General features: G+C 35.4%; 1 long non-coding RNA gene across 1 annotated transcript; it reads left to right on the plus strand.

The window, feature by feature from the left end:
- The first annotated feature begins 23281 nt into the window (after positions 1-23281).
- On the plus strand, positions 23282-23957 carry LOC116559512. The gene is made up of 2 exons (XR_004272500.1): positions 23282-23517; positions 23688-23957. It is a non-coding gene; the product is annotated as an uncharacterized LOC116559512 (long non-coding RNA).
- The last annotated feature ends 1336 nt before the right edge of the window (positions 23958-25293 follow it).

A 25293-nucleotide genomic window follows, 5' to 3' on the forward strand; every position in this document is an offset into this window, starting at 1 on the left:
TGCTGAATTTGAATTTGCCACAAATGATTCACAATAGAAGAAAACAGGTTAAGCTATCAACTTATTTAAAGACTATTACTATTAATAGGTGACATTCATCGTATAAATAACCTTCATCTATACCCCATGTTTCACTGATGCAGTGAAAGAATCCACAAGATGGCTTGTCTCCCTTATCTTTAACCTTATCAGAATTTTCCTTTGATGCAAGCCTGGAAACTTTTCATTTCAAACCTCATCCTTAAAAATAGCTACATTGGGCCATCAGATGATATGTTTATAGAATACAAACGTTGGTTAAATGTAAACAAAAAGGTATACTAGACAACTCAATAAAAAATCACATGCACAGGCAATAAAAATAAAAGTAAGAATATGTCTTAACACAATTCACTTTTCATCTATTGAGTCAACATTTTGCATGTTTACAAAAACAGCAAAGTGTTAGGAAAGGATCTGAGCCACAACACATAAAAATACCTTATCTAGGAGAAAAATTTCCCTGATATTTTTCTTTTCTAAATAAATCAGTGGCATACAAGGAAAAATTAAAACAGATAATTGTGGGGAATCAGGATGGGGAACTGATGTCATTGGTTTACCATCCCTCCCTCTGTATTATGCAACACTCACCAATTAGCAACAGCTTCTCCTATTTTGCATCAAGTATTGGCAATGGCCTCAACAAAATTAGCCTTGTCCTACAGTGTACTGCTGTACAAAGCTGCAGACTTCTAAACATATTGTTAATGAGGTTATCTGATCTCTACCCATTTCTGCAAACACTAGTGTCACACAGTGTGCATTCACCTACATGGGGAATGTACAGTTGCTGCAAATGAGTGGCAGAGTGAGTGTGGGTCACTATGACACAGAGGTACAGATTTAGGCATGTGAGCTCAAGGTCTGGATGGCAGCTCAGAGCTCGCATAGACCAGAAGCACCACAGCTTGAAGGTTTCTCAGAGAGCAAGAAAAATAGCATATTCTACAGTTATCTTTATTTGGTAATTTCTAAAGAAACAGGACTCTGAGATTATTTTCTCAGGCAGGATTTCATCAATCATAGCCAGAAATTAACCCTTAACTCAAAGTACTTCATGAAAAATATTATTTCCCTAAAAAGTCCTTGTTTACTAGCCATTAGTAACCTGGATAAAATTAGTTACTCATCAAACAAAATCTGTGCTTTTTGACTTGTAACTTATTGTATTTATATGCTGCTTGACAGAACTGATTAAAACATAGCATAATAAACCAAATTTCCCTTGGCATTATGCTATAAAATTAGGAATTTCTGCCCTAAATGACACCTGCTCATTTAATTTTAATCTGGGATTTGAACTTTGTACCTAGGAACATAACTGTCTCTTCTAAAAAGTTGCTCCTCATGTCATATGTGATATCTCCTTTATTGTTAATAGTGTCAATTAGAATTATGTTGGGTATTGATTTATGAAAATCTGAAATTCTCTCAATTTGAGCCATTGAAAGTCTTATTCCCATAATTGTCTGAACAGGATTCCTCATAACATATTTCTTCATGATGAGTATACAAGTAAACACCTTCTAGTGTGTTCTAAAACTGTTTACCTTGATTCAAGAATAAAAAGTTTTCTGCATAGCTTCTCTGTCACCCTGTGGAAGGATTGGTGGTTACTCACTGGTAGTTGGAGATCTGATCTATTCTGAGTGCCACCTGTCCAAATAATGGGAAAGGCAGTTTTCGTCATTAAATGATTTTGTTTTTTAATCCTTTTTCTCTGCGTATTTTCCCTTTAGGACATATTTTCTATCAAAACTTGAAAAGAAAATGGGAACTCTTTAGTCAGCCAGGCTGCCTGTTTTTAATTTGGGCATAAATGTTGCAAACAAGTAATTAGGGTTGGAAATCTTCTCCCCTCCTGCCCTGGAACTGTGACAGTACAAAGGAAATGAGGCTCTTCTAGGTCAGAGTGGGGAGAGACATATGAGTGCCAGTGAAAGCCAAGGACTCTGGGACGCTGATTTACAGCCTGAGTGACAGGCCACTCCAGGGCAGGCTGACATCAGTTCTGTCATCACCCCAATGCTTTAATGTTCAGTTGGTGAACAGAATAACAAAAGCTATTTTCCCATCTTCCCATGCATCATTTCCAAACAACATAAAATTCAATGAGTCTGTGTTATGTGGTCATATGGTGAAGGATAAATATATCCTCTTTGTACTTTGGAAATGTACAAATTAGTGTTTCTCTTGTGAAAAAAAATCATGCAGGCCTTTGGAGGGAAGAATGGAGTGACAGTTTGAGAGCAGGGGTATATGTGAGGGGTTTTTGAGATACCACCAACGTTCTTTTTGTTTATCGGTAGCTGTGTGCATTCATTCTGTGATAAATTACTGATCTATGCACTTACATTTTGAGGATGTTTCTGTTTGTTTAATAGGTGCATATAAATACAGATGTACAATGTATATAAATATATATTTATAACATTAAGGTATGTTTATGTAACTACAAATAATATGTAAAAATATACAAATGTAACTAAAGACACACAAATATACACATGAATGCACATATATGTGCAAGTCTCTGTTTGTGTATGTGTTTGAATATATTTATCTCCCAAAATAGAGATAAAAAATAAAATAGAAATTGAAGGAGAGGTTTTATGTTCATTAAATACTAGGAGGATAAAATGACTACATTATATAATGACCCGAAAATGTAATGCAGTGTTTTTTGTGTGACGGTTTTATCAGGATAACACTGTCACAGAAAATCACAAATGTGAGAAAAGAATAATAACTACAATATCACTATGAAGAGAGAGTGGCTGTAGAATTAGAATGTGTTCTCAGAAACTAGAAAACCTAAATCCTCTTTTTCTCCTTATATTTTCTCTTATTCAATGATTTGAGATAAATATATAGTTTAACTGCTTTATGTTTCAATTTTCTATCTATAAAATGCTATAATGTAGTCCTTATTAAATTTTTATTGTTTATAAACCATCTTGATCCAAGAAGGATAAAAGCAGTTTTCAAAATGTCGTAAAGAAATAGCTAAAATGTTCCTAAAAGCTTTCTAAAGCTTTAACCTGAAAGTGTATACATTTTCAAAAAACCTTGTTAGTCCAGGCAACCAGACCTCCGTAGTTATATCCCACCATGTGCAAGGTGAGCCCAATACCATACTGCCTAATAATGTTTCTGTACTTCTGAAGGTACATTCTCAATAAAGTTTCTGTCCAATTAAAATGGAACCTAAGTTTGGATTATTTTGAAAACTCATTCCATCACAGAATGTCAAATCTGAAGGTTTCTTTCTTTCTTTTTTTTTTTAGAACACTTGGTTCAACACACCATACCATTTTATGTATTAATCGAATCCAAGTCACTGTAAGAGCTTCACTCCTTTATATAATATAAAAAGGTTTCAACCTCATCCTATATATTACAAGATGGGGCATCTCTTAAAGAATTCCTGAAAGGGGTGCAGAACTTAAATTCCTAGTTCAGTATCCATCACATCGGCTACCAAAACTCTTGGAAACATCATAGAGGACAAGTTTTAATTTATTAACAAGTTGTAACAAAGGAAAAGATTGCTCTCTTGTTTTCAATATCTTCATTAAACTAGAAAGAATGATTTGAAATTCAACAAGTAAAAGCAATGAGGAAGGAAATTAAAATTTTAATTGTATGATATAAGCTCAAAGAAGAAAGTTGTTTTGTTTGGATTTTTTCCCATTTTTATTTTGAAATGGCACTGGGTGGGAGGAACAGAAGTAGGTAGGATGTGAGAGACGACACAGCCTTTACCTAAAAGGGCTTCAGGGGAAGCAATGACTTCGTATGTGAAGCAGGAAACAGGAAATGTTCACATCAAGTATAGAATTACAGAAGATAGGAGAAAGGACTGTTAGGAAGCTGAAAAATGGTGGATTTTATTAAGAGGAAAAGAAATACAGAGGACAATGAGATTGATAGTAAAATAAAAGATACATAAAGGTGTTTAAACTTTCAGTAAATGATTGAAACAGTGAATGATACAGTTTTGAGAATCTCTGAGAGAAGAGACAGTTTAACCCCACTAGAATCCAGCTCTAGTCTCAAGAGGGCTTCTGCTAGAAGTACGGGCCAATTCAGTTCTTCTAATCATAGTTGTTGGCTGTACATGGTTCTGATACATAGAGAGGTGATTGCCGAACAAATGTCTTGGATATAGCTGAAAGTAGAGAAGAGGAATCTTAAATACATTTCTAGAAAAGTTTATTCAGGAGAATTTACATATTTTTTTTTCTAACAGTTTTCTCCCATTTACTACTAAGTGATATATAAATATTAATACTTATACATATATGCATATTTTCAGTTGGTTCTACCAGATTTGCTAGGTAAACAGTTTTATAACTTTTGAAAAATATTTTTTTTCCATTTTACATATTTACACTGCCTACTCAATTTTCTTGAACTATTGCATTGTATTAAATACCAAAATAATTTTTGATATACTGTGCAACCTTAATTTGCTGTTGAAATTTAAAATTATAATTTAAAGTATATTGTTAATAAACATAATACGAATATACATTTTTTGAGAAAGATTATCTTTCATAAGTTTACCAAGAGTTATTTTTTCAGTTGACAGATATTAAACTTTTTTTTTTTTTTTTTGCTTCAAGTTCCAGGATACATGTGCAGAACTTGCAAGTATGTTACATAGGTATACATGTGCCATGGTGGTTTGCTGCGCTTATTGACCCATTCTCTAAGTTTCCTCCCTTCACCCCCAACCGCCAAGAGGACCCTGTGTGTGTTGTTCCCCTCTGTGTATCAATGTGTTCTCATTGTTCAACTCCCACTTATGAGTGAGAATATGCAGTGCTTGGTTTTCTGTTCCTGTGTTAGTTTGCTGAGGATGATGGCTTCCAGCTTCATCCATGCCCTGCAAAAGACATTATCTCATTCCTTTTTATGGCTGCATAAAAATGATATTTCTGGTTCTAGTTCCTTGAGGAATGTCAACACTGTCTTCTACAATAGTTGAACTAAGTTACATTCCCATCAACAATGTAAAAGTGTTCTGATTTTGGTATAACCTCTCGAGCATCTATTGTTTCTTGATTTTTTAATAATCACATTTCTGACTGGCATGAGATAGTATCTCATTGTGGTTTTGATTTGCATTTCTCTAATGATCAGTGACTTGAACTTTTTTTATATGTTTGTTGGTTGCATCAGTGATTTCTTTTGACAAGCATCTGTTGATATCCTTTGCCCAATTTTTGATGGGGTTGTTTTTTTCTTGTAAATTTAAGTTCCTGGTAAATTCTGGATATCAGACCCTTGTCAAATGCGTAGATTGCAAAAATTTTCTCCCATTTTGTAGATTGCCTGTTCACTCTGATGACAGTTTCTTTTGCTGCAGAGAAGCTCTTTAATTTAATTAGATCACATTTGTCAATTTTGGATTTTAATGTAATTGCTTCTGGCATTTTCGTCATGTAATCATTGACCAGGCCTGTGTCTTGCATGATATTGCCTAGGTTTTCTTCTAGGGATTTTATGGTTTGGGTTTTACATTTACGTCTTTAATCCAGCTTGAGTTAATTTTTGTGTAAGGTGTAAGGAAGGAGTTCAATTTCAGCTTTCTGCATATGGCTAGCCAGTTTTTTCAGCATCATATATTGAATAGGGGATTCTTTCCCCATTGCTTGTTTTTGTCAGGTTGGTCAAAGATCAGATGGTTGTAGATTTATGGTGTTATTTCTTAGGTCTCTTCTGTTCCATTGGTCTGGATGTCTGTTTTGATACCAGTATCATGCTGTTTTGGTTACTGTGCCTTGTAGTATAGTTTGAGGTCAGTTAGTGTGATGTCTTCAGCTTTGTTCTTTTAGCTTAGGATTGTCCTGGCTACATGGGAGATTATTTGATTCCATATGAAATTTAAAGTAGTTTTTTTATAGTTCTATGAAGAATTTCAATGATAGTTTCATGGGAATGGCATTGAATCTATAAATTACTTTGGGGAATATGGCCATTTTTACAATATTGATTTTTCCTATCCATGAGGATGGAATGTTTTTCCATTTGTTTGTGTCCTCTCTTATTTTCTTGAGCGGTGGTTTATAGTTCTCCTTGAAGGGGTCCTTTGCATCCATTGTTAGCTACATTCCTAGGTATTTTAATCTCTTTGTAGCAATTGTAAATGGGAGTTCATTCATGATTTGGCTCTCTACTTGTCCATTGTTGGTGTAAAAGAATGACTGTCGTTTTTGCACATTGATTTTGTATCCTGAGACTTTGCTAAAGTTGCTTATCAGCTTATGGCGTTTTGGGGGGTGAGACGATGGGGTTTTCTAAATGTCAAATCATGTTGTCAACAAACAGAGACAATTTGACTTCCTCTCTTCTCTTTTGAATATGCTTTATTTCTTGCTCTTGCCTGATTGTCCTGACCAGAAATTCTAATATTATGTTGAATAGGAGTGGTGAGAAGAGGGCATCCTTGTCTTCTTGTACTGGTTTTCAAAGGGAATGCTTCTAGGTTTTGCTTATTCAATATGATATTGGTTTGTCATAAATAGTTTGTATTTTTTTGAGATATATTCCATTGATAGTTTATTGAGAGTTCTTAATATGAAGAGATACTGAATTTTATCAAAGGCCTTTTCTTCATCTATTGAGATAATCATGTGGTTTTTTTGTTTCTGTTTCTGTGATGGATTTACATCCCAGGAATGAAGCCAACTTGATCAAGGTGGATAAGTTTTTTGATGTGCAGCTGGATTCCATTTGCCAGTATTTTATTGACGATTTTTTGCATTGATGTTCATCAGTAATATTGGTTTAAGGTTTTCTTTTTTTTTTTTGTTTTGGTATCAGGATCATGCTGGCTTCATGAAATGATTTAAGGGGGAGTCCTTCTTTTTAAATTGTTTGGAATAGTTTCAGAAGGAACGATACCAGCTCCTTTTTGTACCTCTGATAGAATTCAGCTGTGAATCTGTCTGGTCCTGGGATTTTTGTGTTGTTGTTTAGTAGGCCATTAATTACTGCCTCAATTTCAGAACTTGTTATTGATCTATTCAGGGATTTGTCTTCTTCCTGGTTTACTCTTGGGAGGGCATATGTGTCCATGAATTTATACATTTCTTCTAGATTTTCTAGTTTATTTGCAAAGAGGTGTTTATAGTGTTCTCTGATGGTAGTTTGTATTTCTGTGGGATCAGTGGTGCTACCCCTTTATCATTTTTCATTATGTCTATTTCATTCTTCTCTCTTTTCTTATTAGTCTAGCTAGCAGTATATCTATTTTTTAAATTTTGTTAAACATTTTTTGACATCTATTAAAATAACTATAATTTTCTTCTTTGATATAGTCATATGCTTTAAATAGCTTTCTGAATATTCAAGATTTCTTGATTCTCTGGAAAGGAAGTATCTAATCTTGGTCATCTCTTATTTTAGCATACTGTTTCATACAATTTGCTAGTATTTGTTTTAGATTTTTAGTTTCCATTTTTTCCCTCTTTAACATTCTTAAGATTAATAACTACTCAATATAAAGATTGATAAAAAATACTTGCTTAGTTCATAGATAAATCTTTGAAAACTTTTTCCAGCTTCTTATCTGGTTTCAGGGTTCTTCATACTTTTTGAAACAGTTTTATTAATCTTCTCAAATAACCTGCTGTATAAGGAAGAACAGAACCTGCTTTACTTAACCAATATTTATTATTATAAGTTCATTACTCATATTATGGTTTAATTATCAGTCTCATGTGATAATTAGAGACACAAAATCAACACACAAAAATCCAGCTCATGAGTTTTCAGAATTAAGGGCCCCACGTTGATAGTATTGCCATGATAAGACTTCCAATCAAGAATGTTTACTGGCCTCTCCTAGCCGCACTCCTTTATCTCATAAATACCCAGTGGAAGCTCAGAATCCAGCAATATGATTTCTATGATCCTATTGAGTGATATAATACAAGAATTAGCAACTTGTTTGTTAAAGGCCAGATGGCAAATATTTCAGGCTTTGCTATTTGCCCAGTCTCTGTTGCAACTATGTAATAGTTATCTTATAGCACAAAAGCAGTCATAGACAATTCATAAACATGTGGAAATAGCTATGTTCCAAATAAACTTTATTTACAAAAGTAGGCATGGGACCAGATTTGCCCCACAGGACATATAGTCTGTTGATCCCTTATCTAGCTTATTGGTATAAAATGATTTCAATGCAAATATCATAGGAGTTACATGAAACAACAGTAAAATAAACATTTATTTTATGTTTACTATGAGGCAGACTCTATTCTAATTATTTTTCATATTTAATTCAGTTCTTATCATATCAACCCTATGATTTTGTCACTATAATTATCCCCAATGACATTGAATGCACAGAGAAATAAAGAGGTTAAGTACCATGCATACTTTCTGCTGTACAACTAGCAGTGATTGAGGTAGGTTTTAAATCTAAGGAGTTTGCAACATTTGAATCCAAAGGCCAAACTCTTAAGAACCATCTCCATGCTTCTATCAACCTTACTAGTTGGAATGCATCAATTGGTTTTCTGAGAAGCTAATTACCTAAGCTTTAACAAGTTTATTTTTGAAAATAAAAACTCTTGTTAAAATCCTACATATATATGTATATACATATATGTGTGTGTGTGTGTGTGTGTGTGTGTGTGTGTATATATATATATATATACTTATATATATATTTTTATTGCACTTTAGGTTCTGGGGTACATGTGCAGAACATGCAGGATTGTTACATAGGTACATACATGGCAATATGGTTTGCTGCCTTCACCCCCCATGACCTATATCTGGCATTTCTCCCCATGTTATCTCTCCCCAACCTCCCTACCCCCACTGTCCCTCCTCTGTTCCCCCCAACAGACCCCAGTATGTGATGCTTCCCTCCCTGTGTCCATGTGTTCTCATTGTTCAACACCTGCTTATGAGTCAGAACATGTGGTGTTTGATTTTGTTCTTGTGTCAGTTTGCTGAGAATGATGGTTTCCAGATTTTTCCATGTCCCTACAAAGGACACAAACTAATCATTTTTTATGGCTGCATAGTATTCCATGGTGTATAGGTGCCACATTTTCCTTGTCCAGTCTATCATCGATGGGCATTTAGGTTGATTCCAGATCTTTGCTATTGTAAACAGTGCCACAGTGAACATATGTGTGCATGTGTCTTTATAATAGAACAATTTATAATCCTTTGGATATATACTCAGTAATGGGATTGCTGGATCAAATGGAATTTCTATTTCTAGGTCCTGGAGGATTCACCACACTGTCTTCTACAGTGGTTGAACTACTTGACACTCCCACCAACAGTGTAAAAGTGTTCCTATTTCTCCACATCCTCTCTAGCATTTGTTGTCTCCAGATTTTTTGATGATCGCCATTCTAACTAGCGTGACATGGTATCTCAATGTGGTTTTGATTTGCGTTTCTCCTTAAAAATCAGAATAACAAAAAATGCTTAAAATGTAAACACAAGATCATTGAATTATGTTATTTTAAATGTTATTTCTCACAACACAATTTTTCTTAGGGGTCTGGTCCATCATCATGAGGTGTTTACCTTTGTTTATATACTCAATGATTGGCTTATAAAACTTTCCATTCAAGAAGAATTACAGCAATAGTATAATTACTGCTAAAGTTGACATTCAAGGATAAGGGGACACATTTAGAAGGTAATTAGTAGTATTTTTCAACAGCTAGTTTGTAAAAAATTTTGACTTGATAACTTTACCTGCTATCTGACAGAAGCATGTCACCAAGATAAAACTACAAGAATAGTTCACATAACAATATGATGAAAACTTGGTGACTACCTAAAGTTCAGTCAATTTAAGAATGGTAAGAACGCAAATTTTGTAGCATTTTAACATTCCTTATTCCCATTCCCCTTTTTCTCATCTCTGAGGTAACCTTAGAAATCAACAGCCTTGCAACTCTCGTAGTTGTGAAAACCATCAGTCTAGCTACCACTGTAGGAGGCAGCACTGGTATACAACTTTACAAAAGTCCCAACCTCATAAAATTATGACCATTTTACCTACCTGGAAGCTACCTGAGATGTTTTGTTCCCTGAGCTTCTCTTCATGTCTTGATTTGACCTAGGAGCTCACTCCATGCAAAATGCCCTATCACCAGGACATTTCTCAAAAAAGTCAGGGGTCATTCTTTAGTATCACAGCTGCCTGATTACAGCTGACAAGATGGTAGACAAATTTAAAATACAAACAAACAAAAGCTTAAAAAATATTTCTTGGGAATGAGAAGTCTGTAGGAACTTGTAACATATTTCAGAGAATAAGAAAGGTCGTGCACATGTGCAGGACTGTGTACATGCCCAGGAAAGACCCAAGAAGACCTTATCTCTACTTTTACCTTTAATGTTGAGACTCTGCACAAACAGGACTTGAAGGCTAAGGCAGAGTTACTGACTACCTGCCAGAACATTGAAGTCATGCCCTAACCCACACATACATCCCCTCAGAAAATATTGGGAGACTTAATGCTTCAAATAATTTAAGAAAATCTTTTGTTTACTATGCTTTTCTGTTTTATTTGAATTTAGTTTAAATAATTAGCATTGTTTATACTGCCAAATATTGAATTCCACTGTCACTTACTGTCAAGTGATATAATCTCTCTATTTCAGTTCCATCGTTTATAAAAAAATGTTGGTGACATAACCTACAGCTCATAAAGTTATGAGGAGAATACATTGACAAATATTTGCTCCACAGTAAACACTCAATGTTAGAAATTATTTCTATAAAATATAAATAATGTAAAGCATATTTTTAAAGGATTTAATACTAGACAGTCATATGAAAACTTTACCTCCTACTATGTAGAATTAAAAATTTTAAAATAAGATAAAGTAGAAAAGTAGGATGAACTTCTCAGCCCTAGTCACCATTTTAAAAAAGCAAACATATGCTTATAGGTGTTAAGGGTTAGCCTATTATTTATGAGTTACAAGCAAGTCTTGCAAAATATTTTCAACTCTTTTCATCTCTTTTTTCTGATTCAGACTCATCAACTCTCACTAACAGTGCTACCAGAATATACAAAATTTTTGCGTGGAGAAGAAATATAACATTATACTCTCAATGGAGTCCTTTTAAAAATGCTTGCAGTTTCTCTTTTCCCAATTTTGTTCTGTTTAGAGCAACTGATGTTGACTTAAACAGCATGGGAAAGATGTGAGCAGGTACAAACCACGGGTGCTTTCTCTCTAATGTTATAATAATATAGAGTTTGTTTTCTTGTTCACTTATTTGAGAGTAAGATGGTTTGTAATGTTCTACTAATGACAGACTCTTACAGTCTGTGATTAAGGCACAGGGTATCTAACTTATAAACAAAGTCCTTAGAGACATTTTTAAAGAAAAATCTCGACAGCATTTTAATGCAACTGAGAATTACAGCTATACATTAATAAACTTTGGTAATTTATTTTAAAAATTGCTTTGGAGCTAAGAACTAAAACAGAAGATACTGTGATATAGTCATTTAAGAATATGAGAAAACAATGAATGAACATGTTACTAAGCTGATATTTGCTATACTATGTTCATCGTGTCTCAATAAATAGCTGATTTTTAATGTACTTACATATTTTTATCACCAATCCATCATCTGCTACAGATTTTATATTAATTTACTTATCCAATATGAAAGTTGGCATCCTTCAAAATCATTTTCTTCCCAACCTCTGGAGTATTAGAAGGAAACTGCTAGTATCTTCTCCCCATTATTCTCTTTCTTCTTCGAAGTAAGATAAATAATTTTGGGGTTTGGTGTAATTGGTGACTGCCAACTGAACTGAGATGGAGAAGAAAACAGAATGAAATCATTGCAAATGTAAATAGAAAAACAATTACTAAGCTTATAGATTGTTCATTTAAATGTGACGTTTGAATTGTTTTGGTTAAGAAAGCACTTTTTAGACTTTAATGTATATTTTGTGAGATCACCTGGAGATCTTGCTAAAATGATGGTGGTAATTCAGTAGATCTAATTCAGTATATCTGAAATTTTTCATTTCTAACAAATGTCCATGTTGTAACAATTTTTTCAACCCAAACATGACACTTTGACAAGCAAGATACTAAGATGTTTGGCAATGGGACAATATTTAACATGAATTAAGAACTAGTGTCAGGGTGCAATTCAACTTCAGAGAGATACAAGAGCAAACTGGAGCATTTCCTGGTGATGAAAGTGGAAAAGGAGATAACTAAGAGAGGACTTAAGGTCTTAGAGATCAAATTCATTCCTTATTAAAAAGAAAAAAAGAGAACATATTACAAAAGTTAAACTTGTATCCATAATCTATTAAATTTTTACCCGAAAAAGACATCGGATTCAAGAAACCTCTGAAAGCCAGCACCATAAAGATTTAAGTAGGAAGTCACTGATATGAGCTATTGGAAAAAATTCCTTAGAGACAATTTACATGTAGCTATGCATAGTGTCAGCATACAATTTTAACATAGTTGAAAGAGAAGGCCAAGAAGGTCAATGAAGAATACTTGCTGCTTTATACAGTGTGTTTTATTGTAGTAGTTATTTTAGGTAGGGAACCATAACCAGGACATTTATAGAGACAAGAATCTAAGTGAAGGCTTAAGGCACATGATGCAAAGTAAAAGGGAGTCTAGCATGACCACACTAAGAATACAAGTCTGGTTCAAATATTGGCTGTTGAAATTCTAGATTTCCAGGTATAATTTCCCATGGAGTTGGTGGTGGAAAGGATTTTTTTCAACAATGTGCGAATTCTTCCATGAATACTACACTGGTTTGAATTTGGAGTACGTTAATTTATCAAGTATATAGGATTTAAGGCAGAGAGAAAGACTAACACTTTGCCTGACATTTGACCAATGAACATAGATTTTGACCTATAGGTTCTGTCAAAGACTGAATGGTGGCCCCAGAGCTATCAAGTCTCAATCCCTAGAAGCTGTGACTATTATAGAAAAACAGTCTTTGCCGATGTAATTAAGTTAGGTAGCTGGAGATGGGGAGATTATCTTGGATTATTTGGGTGGACACTAAGTGCCATCACACATATCCTTATAAGAGGGAGGCAGAGGGAGACTTGAAACACAGAGATGGTTATTTTAAAACAGAGGCAAATACTGGAGTGATGTGGTTACAAACCAATGAATGCTGGCAACCATCAGAAGCTTAAAGAGGCAAAAACAAGATTCTCCCCTAGGGTCTATAGAGGGCTTGCAGTTCTCCTGCCACCTTCGTTTTGGCCCAGTGGAACTGATTTTAGATCTCTGACCTCCAGGACAGTGAGAGAATAAATTTCTGTTTTACGCCATTAGTGTGTTGTAATTTGTTACAGCAGCCACAGGAAACCAGCAGGGTTCCCAAAATAAAATATGAGGGCAATATTCAAGGTAGAAAACCGGGGAGAATGATAAGCTTGATGGGGGAATATGGATCTTGAGGAAATAAAGATCATTGTGAATAGATGAGATAAAAGGGTTAATGGGAAGATAAAACTGATTTATTTTCATATTATGTGGTCAAAATGATATTGTTTATGAATTTCCCCCCCGAAGAGCTACATTCTCTGATGGAGGGATCCCCAACCTCAGGAAACTACAGAACTTTGCAAGAGCTAAAATTTGACTTTGTAACAGAACATCAAATGCATAAAGCAGTAGACGAGGCCTGCTGGTTCAATCCAAGAACAGTGAGCCCAGAATTAGGAAGCACAGATCTCTTGGCTGTGGTATTTTACCACGACTGACTCTGTGAGGCTTTATTCCAGGGAATGGGTATGTTAGTGGATGAGTTGTTTCTATGAACAGCTGGTACTCAATACCATGAAGTAGAAAGTTTTGATTTAATAGAAGTTAGTCTATTTTGTTAACATTGTGCTTTGGGAAAATGGTCTTCCATGATCCAGCAGGAAGTGTACCTGGCTTCCAGGGAAGCCTTGTATACCACAGGCACTTTGTGGAGTGTTTTAATATTTGCTTCTTCTTGGTGGACCAATTTCAGAGCTAATTGCCATTTCCCATTTATTTACCATATAACTTTACTAACAGTCTGATCATTGTAATGAAGAGTGTGTGTTGGTGTGTGTGTGTATATATGTGTGTGCATGTGTGTCTTTAAGACCCGACTTGCCTACCTGTTAAAAAGGCAACCAGAATTATATTTTGTTGGCACATTTAGATATTATTATTACAAGGAAGGAATCACTGACTCAGATATTTAAAATGTGCTTTCACCCCTTGGAGAATTCTGCATATTGATTTTTATCTGAAGAGGCATGTAATTGCTCTTTACCAACTTTATTTATCTTTAATTCCCTTTGACAACAGTGTTTCACAGGTTATGGTTTGGAAGTGTGGCTTTCTCCTAATTTCATAGGTAATGTTGTTGTTTTTTCTGTTTTCATTTACCTTGTTGCACTCAGTTTTTCTCAAGCCAAAGCATGAAGAATTTACTTTTCTATCTTCAACAACAGTCCAAATGTCACAATTTGCCTAGTAGACAATAGTTCTTGCAGTGGCGACTGAATTATGTGTATCTTATTTCCACTATCATAAGCATCATAGGAAGGTTAGTGTTATCTCCATTGGCCTGAGGATTAAAGAGCTTTAAATATTGACCCCATGGTTGCTAATTAAGAAACTGTCATCTGCTTTTTGTGAGGGGTAATAGCATCAGTGCCATAGGTTGAACTGAATCATATTCTCTGGCTTCTCATTCATAAACTATCCTTTTTTATTGTAAACTGGAATGAAGATTTTCTGGGATCATTTGTGATGCTACACAAGCTGTAATTTTAAAGTCCCAATATAATAAATATGTAGTACTGGCATCTGGTGGAAATATAAGTCATAAAGATTGTGTTTATATCTTTTGGCTTAAAGGTTTGATTCTGATTCATTATAAGGCAATTTATATCTCTCAGTTTTATAATGTTAGTTCCTGGCTTTGAAATCTCCATTTCTGTGATCATTAATAAATGGAATGAATGTCTTCAAATGGAATGCATTTAAAGGGAAAATCTCAGAGACAAAAACCTATACACAGTTCACCTCATCATTCTCTTTTCTAGGATTGGGGGAGTTAAACAATGTACTGTTGTTGCCTGCATTCTGTGCATGTCTTTGTTGTTGGCATGTTAAATAAGGTGTTTTTCAATGTTATATCAACTTTTATCGGAAATTTGTAGGCTTTACTGACTAGATAAAATCCCATAGAAGGAATGAAGTTCAATAGTCAATGTTTTTGCTTAGAAGAAGAGAAAATATAATAACCTTATATATTTTTTTAAACCTAAAAACCTTCTCATAAACATGTGAGAAATATAAGACCCATGAAAGTAGGAACTTTCCTTTATATTCAGCCCTAGTACCTATAAGGTCACTGGAGAATTATATGCACTCATTAAATAATTTAAAATAAAGGAATGGATGGAAAATATAATAATAATACCTATATAGCATTTTAATGTTTAAAATGCATATTTAATAAATCACATTAGTGTGCACATTTGAAAAGCAAATCAAACTTTCTTTCAACCATTGCTATCCCTAGGTCACAAGTGGAGAAACTCAGTTTAAGTGGCAATATTAACTGATCATAAACCTAGATGTTCCAGCACCTGGTACATACCTTGGCCACAGAAACATGTTTTCTAAAATATGTTTACTCTGGTGAAAGCTAGGAGGTTACATGAAAATAATGACAAATAAGAAGATATTTGTCTGCTGCATATGACAAAGGGACAGGAAGTGAAATGCACTGCATTTTAAAATGTAGCATCAATAATTGCTATTTTAAAATCACAAATAATACCTCCTGCTTCTGACTCCTTGGAAAGGGCATTGTTTCTTTCTAGAGAATATGGACTTTTATTTGAAAGAATACCTGAATAAGCAGACACAACCACATGTTTGAAAGGAGACAGCAAAACAAAATGATACTCTCACTGTTCACAATTAAGAGCTCACTAGAAATAAAATAGAGGAGCTTTGAAAATACAAGAAAAGTAAAGGGGAGATAATTAACAAGTTGGCTGTGGAACAGAGACTGTTGTGCATAACTCCGGAAGCCTGTTGGCTATGCTAAAATATTTTTAAAGTGCACAAATACCATTTCTCTTCTATTATACCATGCCTTTATTAAAACCTGCTATGCACAGATGAATAGTGTGCCTTGGTGGTGTGTGGAGACCTGGGAAACCTACATGAATGCTCTATGGCCTGTGGAGCAAGAGAAGAAAACAGCCATACAACATGAGGTATGAATAAATAAATAAGTCAAAAGTAGCAGGACATCAGTGCAAGAAAAGGTTTTAAGAATGTAATCCTTCTGAAATTCACAGTGATCATGAGAAGAACATTTTACTTTCCACAAAAATATGGAATAGGGTATTCAAAATAATTTTATGTAAAACATAAATGACACTTAACCCAACTGACATCTTACAAAAAAACACAGGTAGTTATGTAAGACTCAGTTTCCAGAGAGCTCAATGGATCTTCAGTTTAATGTAAAGCAGTTGGTTTTAAAAGTATTTGCTTAAGAATGGGTTTGGAGAAGCAGTCTTAAAAAACATGTTTGAGAAAGAGGTGCTCACAGCATCTTTTAGAAGTATGAGAAAATTAGGCTTTTATGTTCTAATGCTGTACTTGAAGAAGTAACAGTTAGATGATTTACTTCATCTCTGAGGGAAAACCATTAGGCACTGAATGCTCAGTGAGAACCAATGTGCAGTAAGAACCAAGAACATGGGCTGTGGAGTTACACTGCAAGAGTAGAACTCCTGGCTCTATCCTTTCTAGCAATGGATTCTGAAAATTTTGTTTATTCTGGAATGTCATTATCTTTGAGAGATGGTTTTTCTGGATATAAACCCTTGGTAATCAGATTTCATTTTTCTTTTAGCACTTTGAACGTATCAGTTTAATGCCTTATGGCCTCCATGCTTTAGATGAGATGTCAGCTATTAATGGTACATTTCCTTCCACATGATGAGTTGTTTTCTTTCACTGCTTTAAAAAGTGTCTGTTTATCTTTGTCTTTCATCAGTTTGATTATGATGTGTCTAGATGTTGATGTCTTTGTGTTTATCCTAGTTGGAGTTCATTGAATTTTTTGTGTGGATAGATAAATGTCTTTCATCAGATTTGGAAAGTTTTGGCCAGTTTTTTTAAAAAAATGTTTTCTACTTCATTATCTCTCTTGTCTCCTTCTCTTGTTTTTTTTATATATGATTATAGATGTGGCCACAATAAGATACCATTGCATATCCACTTGAAAGGCAAAATTTTTAAAGAATGATAATTCAGAGTGTTAACAAGAATATATTGGACTGGAACCCTCTTCCACTGCTGGTGGTAATATAAAATAGTAAAAGCACTTTGAAAAAGAGTTTGGCAGTTTCTGAAAAAATCAAACATACACCTAGCATTATATATGACCCAGCCATTGTACATTAAGGTATTCACCTAAGAGCAATGAAAGCATATGTATTCAGAATGACTTATCTATGCTAACAAAGAAAAAAAGAGACAAGATCCAAATAAACACAGTTAGAAACAACAAAGGAGATATTACCACTGATCTCAAAAAATACAACTAACCGTCAGAGAATATGAAAAACTTTATACACATAAGCTGGAAAATCTAATGGAAAATAGATAAATCCCTGGACACCTACACCCTCCCAAGACTAAACTAGGGGGAAATTAAATCCCTGGACCACAGACCAATAACACGTTCTGAAATTGAGGCAGTAATAAATAACGTTCTAACCAAAAAAAGCTCAGGACCAGCTGGATTCACAGCTGAATTCTACCAGATGTAAAAAGAAGAACTGGTACCATTCCTATTGAAACTATTCCAAAACATTGAAAAGGAGGGACTCCTCCCTAATTCATTCCATGAGACCAGCATTGTCCTGTTACTAAAACCTGGCAGAGATATAACAAAAAGGAAAACTTCAGACCAATATCCTTGATGAACATCGATGCAACAATCCTCAAAAAAATACTGGCAAACAGAATGCAGCAACACATCAAAACACTCACCCACCATGATCAAGTAGGCTTTATCCCTGGAATGCAAAGTTGGTTCAACATATGCAAGTCAATAAATGTGATTCTTTACATAAACAGAACTAAAGACAAAACACACATGATTACCTCAATAAATGCAGGAATAAGCTTTTGATAAAATTCAACATCCTTCATGTTAAAAACTCTCAATAAACTAGGTATTGAAGTATACCAAGTAAACTAGGTATACCTCAAAATAATAAGTGCCATTTATGACAAACCTACAGCCAACATTATACTAAAGGAGCAAAAGCTAGAAGCATTCCCCTTGAAAACTGGCACAAGACAAGTATGCCCTCTCCCACTACTCCTATTCAACATAGTATTGGGGGTCCTGGCCAGGGCAATCAGGCAAAAGAAAGAAAAAGAGGGCATCCAAATAGAAAGAGAGGAATTCAAACTATTCCTATTTGCTGGTGACATGATCCTATATCTAGAAAACCCCATTGTCTCAACCTAAATGCTCCATCAACCAATAAACAACTTGAGCAAAATCTTGGGATACAAAATCAATTCACAAAAATCATTAGTGTTCTTATATACCAACAACAGTCAAGCTAGAGCCAAATCAGAAATGAACCCTCATTCACAATTGCCACAAAAAGAATTAAATACCTAGGAATACAGCTAACTAGGGAGGTGACAGACTCTGCAATGAAACTATAAACCACTGCTCAAAGAAATTGGGATGACACAAACAAATGGAAAAACATTCCATGCTCATGGATACGAAGCATCAATATTATTAAAATAACCATACTACCCAAAAGAACTTGTAGATTCAATGCTATTCCTATTAAACTCCATTGAGATTCTTCACAGAAAAAAAAAATTTTTAAATTCGTATAGAACCAAAAAAGAGCCTGAGTAACCGAGACAATCCTAAGCAAAAAGAACAAAGCTGAAAGCATCACGTTGCCCAACTTCATTCTTTGATATAGGGCCACAGTAACCCAAACAGCATGTTACTCATACAAAAACAGATACATAGAGCAGTGGAACAGAATAGAGCCCAGAAATAAGGCTGCACATCTGCAACCATCTGATCTTTGACAAAGCTGACAAAAACAAGCAATGGGGAAAGGATTCCCTCTTGAATAAATGGTGCCAGGATAACTGGCTAGCCATATACAGAAGACTGAAACTGGACCCTTTTTTACACCATATACAAAAATTAACTCAAGATGGATTAAAGACTTAAATGTAAAACCTAAAACTGTAAAAACCCTGGAAGCCAACCTAGGCAATACCATTCTGGACATAAGAATGGGCAATTTTATGATGGCAATGCCAAAAGCAATTGCAACAGAAACAAAAAGTGACAAATGTGATCTGATTAAACTACAGGGCTTCAGCTCAGCTAAAGAAACTATCAAAAGAGTAAACAGACAACCTACAGAATGGGAGAAAATGTTTGCAAGCTATACATCTGACAAAGGTCTAACATCCAGCATTTAGAAGGAACTTAAACAAATTTACAATAAACAAACAACCACTTTGAAATGTAGGCAAAGGATATGAACAAACACTTTTCAGAAGAGGACATACATGCATCTGACAAGCATATGAAAAAAGCTCAATATTATTGATCATTAGAGAAATGCAAATCAAAACCACAGTGAGATACCATCTCACACCATTAAAAATGACTATTACTAAAAAGTAAAAGAAAAAAATAGCAGATGCTGATGAGTTTGTGGAGAAAAAGGAACATTTATACACTGTTGGTGAGAGTTTAAATCAGTTCAATCATGTGGAAAGCAATATAACAATTCCTCAAAGAGCTAAAAACAACTATCTCATTAGTGGATACATACCCAAAGGAATATAAATTGTTCTAGTGTAAAGAGACATGCACGTGTATTTTCATTGTAGCACTATTCACAATAGCAAATACATGGATTCATGTACCCAAATTCCCATCAGTTGTAGAATGGATATAGAAAATGTAGTATGTATTACATATTATGAAATACAATGCAGCCATGAAAGAGAAGGAGATCATGTCCTTTGCAGGAACACTGATGGAGCTGGAGGCCATCATCTTTAGCAAACTAATACAGGATCAGAAAACCAAATACTGCACATTCTCATGTATAAGAAGAAGCTAAATAATGAGAACTCCTGGACACATAGAAATAAGCAATAATTATTGGGCTCTACCTGAGGATGGATGGCAGGAGGAGGGAAAGGATCAGGAAAAATAACTAATGGGTACTAGGTGTAACACTTGGGTGCTGAAATAATCTGTACAACAAACCCCGCATGACATGAGTTCACCTGTATAACAAACCTGCACCTGAACTTAAAATAAAAGTTAAGGAAACCAAAATACTTGTTGATAAATGGGTACAGTGGCTTTATTTGTAATGACAGAAAACTAAGAATAACCTAATGTCCATCAACATATGAATATATAAACACTTTGTAGTATATTAATGCAATGAAATTCTACTCACCAACAAAACCTGAACAAATGATATATACAATATTATATGTGAATATCTAATTATATTGGGTAATAGATTCCTGACACAAATTACTATATGCTGTATTATTCCATTTACATAAAGTTGTTAAAAATCAAACTAATCTGGTAGCGACTGAAAGCAAATCAATAGTGATTGCCTAGGAATTGAGTGAAGTTCATGAGAGGCATATTTTGGTGATGGATGTATTCATTATGTTTTCATTAAGGTATCATGAGGGCATACATGCTTCCAATGTATCAACTTGTATATAGCAAATATGTATAGTATATTGTTTGCCAATTATACCTCAATAAAGCTGCTTACAAAAGACACCACATTATATTAAAAAAGAATATGCATCTAGAATATACAAATAACTACATATTAATGATGGACAACAAATAGCCCAATAAAAATGGACAAAAATCTTGAATAGTTATTTTACATATTTAATAAGTTCACTGAAAGTCATTTATTATTATTAATATTCAGGGAATGAAAATTAAAAAGCACAATGAAATATTACTTCAAATACACTAGAATGACTAAAATTTAAAAGATGGACAAAATAAAATTATTAATAAGACAAAATGAAATATTAGTAAGAAACTCTCATACGTTTTTGGTGGGAGTATAAAATGGAACAAGCACTCTGTAAAATGCAATTTCTTATAAATGTAATCCTACATCTACCCTATTACCCAGAAATTTCACTTTTTAATATTTATCCAAGGGAAATGAAAACATGTCCTCACAGACACTTTTACAATATTTCTGGCAGTTCTATTTATATCAACATCAAACTGGAAACAATTCAAATGTCCTTCAACAGGAGATTTGGTAAACAATTCATGGTACCTTCATACAATGAAATAATACTAAGCAATACTAGGGAACAAGTTATTGATGCATACAACAATAGAGATAAATCTCCAAACCAGTATGTTGAGAGAGAGAAGCAAGATACAAAATAGTACACCCTGTTAACAGTGTATGATTCCATTTCTTCAAAGCTCAAAATCAGACATAACGAATTAATGGTGATAGTAGGCAAAACATTTATTTCTATGGGTATGGGTATTGTTGAACAAGGGCATGAGGGAACACTTTGGAGTGTTGAACATGTTTTATATCTTCATTGGGATGGTTAGTACATGGGTATATATGTCTGTTAAGATAATCAAACAGAATGTCTAACATCTATGTATGTCACTGTATATAAGGTGCATATTTTATCTCAATTTTCAAAAAAATCTATGGATTAAAAAAATCATTTAATCTTTTTATCAGCTTGCCCTACCTGATGATGCTCCTGACCATTCCTCTGATTTTATCTCCTGTCACTCTTATCACTTGATTAAATTATGCTGGCTTGAGTTTATATGTTTTTTTGGAAGTTTCCAGTCAACTACAGGATATTAAGAATTGTTTAGTAGACAGCCCTATGACCTTCAGGGTTTAACAGTGGCCCCACTTGACAAGTTTTCTAGAGGAAAGCATTGAGGCAAGGGTTAGAAATGCTCAGGGCTTCATTGGCCACTACACTTATCATTTATCTAGTAAACCAAAGAATGAAGCCATCATGCCACTCTAGAACTGCCCTTTCAAATGTGAAATGTTTCACATTGGTTCTTGCTTATTGCTGAACCTAAGGAAAGAAATTTCCAAGTTGCAATAACTAGCACTGTTATTCAGGGTGCTGTATATATGTTTTCTTCTTTTAAGGCTAACTAGAAGCTTTTAGAAAGTACTTGGAACAATTTTGCAATAAGGAGAGTGTTTTGGAAAGGCCTGGCACTGTTCAATTCTTTAGAAAAGTTGGCTAATCTTTTGTTAAGGAAGGAAGGGATAAACTGAACATTTATTCTACATTCAGCATTCCCTGCTTAGAAAAGGAAAATCAAAGGCGTGGTTTATATGATCTTTTCTGGAGCATGAAGATCATTGATATGATGAAATCTTTCAGTGCATAACAAAGTTTTAATGTAACATTTCAGTTTTTATGGCTTGAAGCACGCAGTAAATTTACTGAGTTTTAGGTATTACAGTAAATTCTTTTAATTGGATATCACTAAGTAGTGAGAAAGTCTTCAAAGCTCAAAGCATTCTCTCTCTCTCTCTCTCTCTCTCTCTATATATATATAATGATAATAAAAGCATTAACTTAAATTTATTGAGCATTTTAAATGTGCCAGGCACACTGTTAACTACTTTACATACATGCCATCATTTCATCATCATGATAGCCCTTGGTGGTGATTGCTATTGTAATCTGCTTTTTTACTAAGCAAATAAAAAAGACTAAAATTTATAGATTCACATAGTAAAAGAGGAAGGAAGACTCAAACTCAGGTCTTGGGTTCTTATAATCATTATGTAAATTTGCCTTCCCATTCATTTACTCCTTTCTCAACAAAAATGCCTTGAGTTTTAGGTATTACAGTAAATTCTAAATATCTAGCACCAAGTACCTACTATGTGTACAGCACTTGGTGCTAGATACACAGATGAATAAGATGTTGTTAAGAAGCAGGGCAAGGGAGGGAGTGGTCCATGATGGATGAGTAGGTGCAGCTCTGGATTGCAGCTCCCAGTGAGAGCGCAGAGGGTGAGTGGCCATCAAATTTCCAGATGGATTTTTATTGCCCTCAGACCAGGAGATTCCCAGGTGGAGGAGCGCCATGGGTCTCCAGCGTGGCTGTTTCGGCCAGTGTGGCAAGTCTCCACACAAAAAACTCTCACGGGTCCAGGCACCATTTCAGCTGGCGACTGGAGTGCCTGGCAGACAGAGTTGCCCATTCAACTGATAAAAAGGGGACTGAGATAGGGAGCCAGGCCAGGAGACTCCTGGGTGAAAAAGCAACACGAGTCTCCAGGGCAGCTGTTTCAGCTGACACAGTGGGTCTCCACACAAAATCTCACACAAATCCAGGCACCTTTTCAACAGGTGACTGGAATGCCTGGGAGATAGAGTCACCTATTCAAGTGATAAAAAGGGGACAGAAAACTGGAGCCAAGCCAGGAGATTCCTCGGTGGAAAAGTGCCTCCAGTGTGGCTGAAGGTGCAGCAGGTCTCTGCAGAAAATCTCACACAAATCTGGGCACCTTTTCAACTGGCAACTGGAACACCTGGGAGACAGTCGCCTGTTCAACTGAAAAAAAGGGGACTGAAACATGGAGCCAGGCCGGGAGATTCCTGGGAGAAAAAGCGCCATGAGCCCCCAGCACAGCTGTTTCAACTGGCACAGCAGGTATCGGCACAAGAATTCACACAAATACGGGCGCCATTTCAACTAGTGATGGGAACACCTGGGAGACAGAGTCTCCTGTTCAACTGAAAAAAAAAAAGGGTCTGAGGCAGGGAGCCAGGTGATCAGGCATGGCAGGTCCCACTCCCACAAAGACCAGCAATCTGAAACACTCTGGATTGAGAGTTTCACAGCAAGCACAGCTGAACCTGGGATGGTCCAGCTCTGTGGTAGAGGGGCATCTGCCATTACGGAGGCAGTCCAACACTACCGAGGTAGTCCACCATTGCCGAGGCAGTCCGCCATTACAGAGGCAGGCTATCATTGCTGAGGCAGTTCAAACTATACTCGTATAAACAGGACGGCAGGGAATTTCACACGGCAGCTGGGTGGATCCCACAGGAGCTCAGCAATGCCTCTGCTGGCAGCCTGTGACTAGGCTGCCTCCTCACTGGGCACGGTATTCCTGAAAAAAGGCAACAGCAAGACAGAAACTTATAAATAAAGCCCTACCTTCCCAGGACAGTGCACCCGGGAAAAAAAGGTATTTATGAGTTTTGCTGTGGCAGACTTAAACACACCCACCCAGCAGCTCTGAATGGAACAACAGAGCTCACAGCTCAGCACTTGAGCTCCTGTAAAGGACAGACTGTCTCCTCAAGCAGCTCCCTGACCCCCATATATCCAAGGAATAACCTCATAAAGGAGAGCTTAAACTGACATCTGGCAGGTATACTTCTGGGACAAAGCTACCAAAATAAGAAACTGGCAGCAACCCTTACTGTTCTGCAGCTGCTGCAGGTGAGCTGCAGGCAAGCAGAGTCTGGAGTGGACCTCCAGCAGTCCTACAGCAAAGGGGTGTGACTATTAGAAGGAAAAGTAAGAAACAGAAAGAAATAACTTCATCATCAACAAGCAGGACATCCACTCAGACACCCTATCTGAAAACCACCAACTACAAAGACCAAAGGTAAATAAATACACAAAGATGGGAAGAAACCAGCGCAAAAAGGATGAAAACACCCAAAATGAGAATGACTCTCCTCCTACAAGGGATCATAGTTCCTCACCAGCAAGGGAACAAGGCTGGATGGAGAATGTGTCTGATGAATTGACAGAAACAGGCTTCAGAAAGTGGGTAATAACAAATTTCTCTGGACTAAAAGAACATGTTCTAACCCAATGCAAAGAAACTAAGAACTTTCAAAAAAAGTTTGAGGAAATGCTAATGAGAATAAACAGCTCAGAAAGTAACATAAATGAATTGATGGAGCTGAAAAACACAACATGAGAACTTTGTGAAGCATACACAAGTTTCAATAGCTGAATTGACCAAGCAGAAGAAAGGATATCAGAGGTTGAAGATCAATTCAATGAAATAAAATGAGAAGGCAAGATTAGAGAAAAAAGAGTAAAAAGAAATGAA

This window comes from Sapajus apella, unplaced genomic scaffold (assembly GCF_009761245.1).
Source record: "Sapajus apella isolate SASKATOON/1434 unplaced genomic scaffold, GSC_monkey_1.0 scaffold1, whole genome shotgun sequence".
Taxonomy (NCBI): Eukaryota; Metazoa; Chordata; class Mammalia; order Primates; family Cebidae; genus Sapajus; species Sapajus apella.